The sequence below is a fragment of the Herpailurus yagouaroundi genome, unplaced genomic scaffold (genome assembly GCF_014898765.1).
Source record: "Herpailurus yagouaroundi ecotype Mexico unplaced genomic scaffold, PumYag 29, whole genome shotgun sequence".
Lineage (NCBI taxonomy): Eukaryota > Metazoa > Chordata > Mammalia > Carnivora > Felidae > Herpailurus > Herpailurus yagouaroundi.
Genome location: NW_024412377.1, coordinates 6,794,196 through 6,800,738, shown reverse-complemented (window position 1 = coordinate 6,800,738; position 6,543 = coordinate 6,794,196). Strand labels below are relative to the sequence as shown.

The 6,543-nt window shown below is 45.6% G+C and overlaps 1 long non-coding RNA gene and 1 other non-coding gene across 2 annotated transcripts; both read right to left on the bottom strand.

Moving 5' to 3' along the window:
• Positions 1–1,948: 1,948 nt before the first annotated feature.
• LOC121042541 (uncharacterized) lies at positions 1,949–6,528 on the bottom strand. The gene is made up of 2 exons (XR_005796284.1): positions 6,235–6,528; positions 1,949–3,652 (listed from the first exon to the last, which is right to left on the bottom strand). It is a non-coding gene; the product is annotated as an uncharacterized LOC121042541 (long non-coding RNA).
• Positions 3,752–3,822, bottom strand: LOC121017062 (small nucleolar RNA SNORD123). The gene has a single exon (XR_005784604.1). It is a non-coding gene; the product is annotated as a small nucleolar RNA SNORD123 (small nucleolar RNA).
• Positions 6,529–6,543: the final 15 nt, after the last annotated feature.

Here is a 6,543-nt window from a genome sequence, read left to right as displayed (position 1 = left end):
TAATCGCATGATGCAGATTATTCAAAATTCACCGAGGCTTGCTTTGTGGCCCCAGACTTAAGTTTTGTAAATCTTGCCTGAGTATTTAGTACTTCTATTAGAATAATTTTGCTAATTGCTTTTTTCAGGATATCTAAATTCATACTATTTTTCCCCTTGGATTTATCAATTAGTGGCAGGAATGTGCTTCATCATATATGTGTGTATATATATATATATATATATATATGTGTGTGTGTGTGTATGTGTGTGTGTATGTATATGTGTTTTATTGTTTTATCGTTTTGTTTTTGTTAAAGTTTATTTATTCTGAGAGAGACAGACAGAGAGGGAGAGAGAAAGGGTGAGAATCCCAAGCAGGCTCTGCACTGTCAGCACAGACCTTATGTGGGCTCGATCTCATAAACCTGGGAAATCATGACATGAGCTGAAATAGAGTCAGGTGCTTAACTGACTGAGCTACCCAGGTGTCCCTACCTTTTATATTTTGAAGCCATTTTGTTAGTTGCATACATATTTGTATTTCCTAATGAGCTGAATTTTTTTCGATGGTGAATATTTTTACTGAAAAAGAATTTTGTTTTAGAATCCAGTTTTCTGATATTGGGATTTGTAAACTAGTTTTATTGTGACTGATATTTGCCTGATGTATCTTTTCCCATCGTATTTCTCTGCATTCTGCTATAATGCAATGTTACGAGGTTACCAATTTCTACTAGTTCTTTCCACTCTGCAATTTTTTTTCCATTTCTGTCTTCGTTCTCTTTCCAGCCTTTTACTCTGGATTGATCAAATTCCCTTATTTCATATTTTTTCCTCTCTACTGTTTAATAAGATGGTACCCATTGCTGTTCTTCTGCAATTACTATTACTCTCCCTGGCATTTTAACAAGTGTGTTTGAGTTAAATTCTAAAGTTAATATTTCCACTCTTCCCTGGACCTCACTCTTTTCCCCTGAATGACCCCGTTTCTCGTTAAGTCACTAATCATCCTTTAAATGTCAGCTCAAATGCCATTTTGTTGATGATGCTTGTCCTGAAAGGACAGGGATCTTCTCGGTTTCTCTCTATTCTGTTCCTAATGTGCGGCCATATGCTGGGCACATGCTATGCAACAATCCTGGTTGAAAGAGGGAAAGCAAAGAATGAGGGAGGGGAGGAGGGAAGACAGCAGGGACCTGATAAATCCAGAACAGAAACAATGCTGGATAGACAAAAGGGAATGTTATTTCTTTCTCATGTTATGGTTTGGAGCTAGGCTATTCTAGGCTGACATGGGGGTTCCATAGGGTCACCAGGCATTTAGGCTCTATTTTTTAGCTCTACTATCTTTGTCTACTATGGTTTGTATCATCAAGGTTACCTTACAGTCCAGGATGGTGGCTGGAACTTCAGCTACCACAATCAAGTTCCAGGCAGAAATCCCCATGGAGAGGGAAAGGCACGAAAAATCATGGTGTTCATTGTTGGCCCCTTTTATGAAGCTGTACTTGGAGCTGCACCCACTTACATCTTATTTGTCACAGCTAAGTTCCATGGTCTCACCTAGCTTCAGGAATTTTTTTTTTAAGCTGGGCAGATTGCAATTCAAATAAAATCAAGGAAGTCTGTGTTATTAAGGACCATTTGGATTGCTGTTTGAAGATGGTCACTGAGGTGTGCGTTATAGACTGAGAGCTGCAGGGAGACCAGTATGAGGTGGTGGGATTCGGGGTGAGAGAAGTTGACATTCTGAATTAAGGCGACAGCAACAGGAATGAAAGGAAGGGTCTGTAATGAGACTTGACAGATGGGCAACAGGACCCTTGACAGCTCGTCTCCCCACTGATTTGCTGCAGGATTCAGGAGACACTTTGCCCATTGGTTCAATTTCACTTAGTAGATACTCTTTTCATTGAACTCAAGGTCATTATGAGTTAATCTCCTCGTTGAATGATGGAATAAAGAGGCAAACCAATTTGTATTTTATTCCTAAATCTATGTAGGACTAACATTATTTTTGAAAATATATTTCCAAAGGGACTTAGTTCCCCCCAAAGCTCTATTTCCAAAGACAGAGGAATAAAAAGAACATGGATTCCAGCATAGCAATTATTTGCTTGTAGATACGAGATACATACAAGGCCCAATGTCAGAAAATACCACTTAGGAAACCATACGGATGCTTATTTCCATGCTATAAACCATCTGTATTTCCTCTAGGGATTCCAAGAATCTTTTAAACCTAGCTTCTTCCTTCTCCCCATACTATACTTATTAAAAAAAAAAATGACTTCAGGTGTTTTGAGCATGGATATTTTTTACTTTTTCTTTTTTTTTTTTTTTTTTTTTTTAACGGAAATTGGGTTGGTAGAAATTCAACCATAAAGAAAAGGCAAAAATACTTGCAGATCTCTAATCTACTTTGGTCCTCTGGATACACAGAAGTAAAAGCACAAGTTTTACTAAAGTAATATGCAGTGTCTTTTGTTACCAGGCCCTTCCTGGAAGCAAGATGAATTACTAAACTTTTCTGAGTGAAAACTAAGTGAGCACTTCTCGTTGAATGTAGCCTCGGGCTGTTGTATCCTTCAGTTTTTGCAGTGGCTCTTAGCAGGCGGGCTTTAAGTAGGCTGCCTCCCTGAATGTAGCCATGAGGCGTTTTTCACCCGTGGAATTAATTCCAGGGCGTTCCCAGATAAGAACTCACCTGGGTCGTGTGAAGGTCAAGCTGTGCTGGGTCAACCTCCACCGCCCAGGTGCCAGGGGCAAAGCATGTTTCTCTGACCAGACAAGGGAAGCTCGAGGCAGGCTCTGGATGGACTCGGGTGGAAACTTAGAGAAACGGAGAGGATGAGTGTCCAGGGCGCAGACTGGCAGAGGGCTGAGAGCAGGTGCCCACAGAGAGGATCCAGTCCTTCTATGTAAGGTCCGGGCACCTGCCCCTTGTACGGTGCCCACATATGCTCCTTCTCACATGTGCCAGACATATTTTCTTTCTATTGCGTCCTGGTTTCCGGGCTGCTGTTCTTGAATAAAACTGGTCTGCTTACAGGGGAGCGGCTGCTACATAAAGGGCGGTGGTGAGCCTTTCTTGGGTAAAAGAACCCTAAAGAGTTTCTGGTGAAGCTCCAGGGACTTGAGTAGGGGCTGAAGGCACCCTAAGCTCTGCCGACCTGGAGATGCCTCATCTCTCAAAACTTAAGTCTGCATCACCTGTAGCCATAATCATGGGTCTTTACATACATGAACAACAAAGAGCACTAGGCAATCCCAGCGTGGCATAAAATGGCCTATCTTTTCACCAAAATGTGGCCATCTGCAAACAAAGAAACACTGATGGGGTTGATCAGATGATCCAGCAGTTCAATCAATCCTTAAAAGCCATGGATCTAAAAGAAAGAAGACCGGGGTGCAAGAACACTGTGGTTGAGGACTGTGATATGTTGTCCCTGGCTCCTCTGTAGGAAAGGCCAGTGACGATGCAGACGCCTGGAGACTACGATTTCTGGACGGAGGTTTTTCATGACATTCATACTATCTCCTCGCGGCGTAAAGATCACAAATATACAGGTTTCCCTTTGAGGGCGTTCCTGACCTACGGCCACATCTTCGCCTCTTCTGGGTGGCGATCTGGGCTCCGCTCCACAGAGGAGGCAGGGCAGCGACGTGGCTGGAATTCAGTCGGAAGGGAGAGACACAAAGAGGAGACAACACTGGTTACTTATTTCAGAGACGTAAGAGATCCCCCACATCTCCACACAGAAATTAAGGTGAATCAGGAAATGGATGGCGTTTTTCAAGTCACATGAAATCAGCGCCCCACGGTTCATCATTTTCACCAAGTGTTGGGCTAGGTTTCTCATATATTTTTTTTTTTTTTTTTTTGCATTATGTGCATGGCTCATCAAAATCAGTCCAAGGAGAGCTATCATTTTATCCTGAAAAGAAGAGAACTAAACAGTTTTGTTTTGAAATTATCACCTCTAGCTTTATGGTGCGATGAGAAGCAGCTTCATGTAGGTAGTTCTTCAATGAGGAATGACTTCTCAAAGAAAGAAAAAAAAAACACTCAGAAATTTCATTTGGAAAAAGGAAACATCTGTGGATTCTTTAAAATGATTTTCTTTGTGAAGAGCCTACTTCTGGAGCGCCTGGGTGGCTCAGTCGGTTGAGCATCCGGCTCTTGGTTTCTGCCCTGGTCATGATCTCACCGTTCATGAGTTTGGAGTTCATGAGTTTGGAGTTCATGAGTTCATGAGTGTGGAGCCTGCTTGGAATTCTTCCTCTCTCCCTCTCTCTCTTCCCCTCCTCTGCTCTGTCTCAAAATAAACTTAAAAAAAAAAAAAAGAGCCTACCTCTGTGCTGGGCCCCCGGCGAGGGTCTCACTTTCATTGTCTCCTATCTCCTTCATGCCAACAGAGGACACACTTACCAGCAGGTTGGTTTAAGCTCCAGATGAAAAGACTAGCTCAGAGAAGTAAAGGAGCTTTCCCCAGGTAACAAGGTGAAATCACCAGCAGTGTGGGTCCATTTCACTTTAAACTAAGGATGCACTATCTCATTCTTATTATTAATTTGCTTGCAATTCGTTATCATGAAATGTACATATTCTAACTGCTTCCTTATAGCCCGTACATTGCATATAAAATCGACTCCCGCCCCACATACACATAAAGTTACATATTAAACATGATGCTATGATCCCTCCTGGGGTATGGTGTAGAAAGGTATTTTCTTCCCAGTGCTTAACTCTCTATATGCCAAGCATTTTTTTTTAAAGTGTGCAGGCCTTTAACTGTAATGATGTTGAGGTGCACTGACAAGGATTAGCTAAACACATGGGTCCTCATTTCTGCCTCCCTTTTTCCTGATGGCTGGGGCTCTACAGGTCCCCTCACTCACTCAAAGGCTGCAAGGTCAGGCGTAAGGTAGTGTCCTCCCTCCGCTTCCACCAACTCCCCAGGAGCAGAACAGCCAGGCTAGACCTTGCCCAGCCTCCTCCCAGGGAGGGCTTCAAGGCCCTTGTGCCACGTAGGCAGAAGAATCAATGGGAATGTTAGGAAGGAGCAAGTGTCCTTCGTGCCAAGCCCAGAAGGAAGTGTTAAGCTTTCCATTAAGTCTCCAGGAGCCAGGCAGCTGCCCTGCACCAGGCGGAGTGCCCCCAGCACAACTCCGGAAACAATCCTTCTTCAAAGAGGCCCTCCAACACTGACATTTCCTCTGGATGTCTTACAGGAAATCCGAGTGAGCCCTTGAGTACCCACAGTGAGAGAGAGAAACTGGAGATTTGGGGCTGGGTTGAGCTTCCACGGAAACCTTCAGAACTGCTTTTATGAAAAGCAATTCAGAATTATCTTTTATATAAAAAATATTTCCAGACGATAAAGACAAATCAATGTCACTTTGTATTTATTTCTATTGTCCTCCTCTTGGATCTGCGTGGCTACTGCGTGAGCCACGACACCTCACAGCCAGGGATGTGTTCTTTGTTTTAGAGATGAGCTCACTGGCACAGTTAGGGCACACCGGGTCCTTCCGCGTCAGACAAATCCCAAGAACCAGACCCTGTAGCGGTTGTGTGAATGTGGGCCATAGGGGCATCCTATGTCACTGCAGAGGGGACAGCGGTGGGAGCATTCATGCACTTCCTTATGCAAGGGAAACTTCCAAGCCACCTTCTGAGGCATCTGAGGCCGAGATCTGGATAAACAGGGCCCAGAGATACCGTTCCCCACCCCCATCCAGAGGGAAGAGTGACCCCCGACCCCTCTGGGTTCCAAACGGAAGTTTTGCAACAAAGTATCAAATTCTAGGCGTTTTGGAAAGTACTATGCTTTCCAGTCATGAATCTTTTCACTTTTACACTTGCCCCACAGGCCGAAGATCCGACAAAAGTGCAACAAGTAACATTTGGTCCAGAATTGGACAAGTTGACTTTATCCATCCGAGGCTTTCTTTTCCGCGTGGCTCCCTGGGGACCCCCCTGACTTGCCTCCCTTGGTTGGTCGGATTTGTTCATTTCTCTAACTTCATTCCACTGAAGTTCAGCCGAACTAGCCGGGAGGTGCACCCTAAAATAGCTCCTCCAAGAACCCGAAGCAACCCTCGGTCTTTTAGGAGTTTCCAGCTCAGAGCACACATGTGGATGTCACACAAAACGAGCAAAATCACAAACTCGGAGTCCCGGAGGCCCAGGCCGCCCCTGCCCAACCCCCCCACATGGCCAGATTCGGCCGGGGGACGTGCACGTACCTGGAGATGAGGCCGGCAGGGTGGGCGCGCCACGTCTCGGGTCTCGGCTCGCGAGGTCTCCCGCCCTTTATACCTCCTCCCCCCCCACCCCACCCCCTGCCTCCAAGAGCCACGTCTGAGAGGCCGGATGGGGGGGCGGGGAGCCACAGAAGGTCTCTGCGAGGCGGGGGAAAGGGAGTCACCGAAAAGTCAACGCTCGGGCGCACTCGCACCAGGGAGGAAGGAGTGGGGCCGCTGGGGTGCAGGGGGCAAGCGGACGAGGAGGGGGTCCCGTCCCGGGAAGGGCAGCGGCGGGGGCGGGGCCCGGGG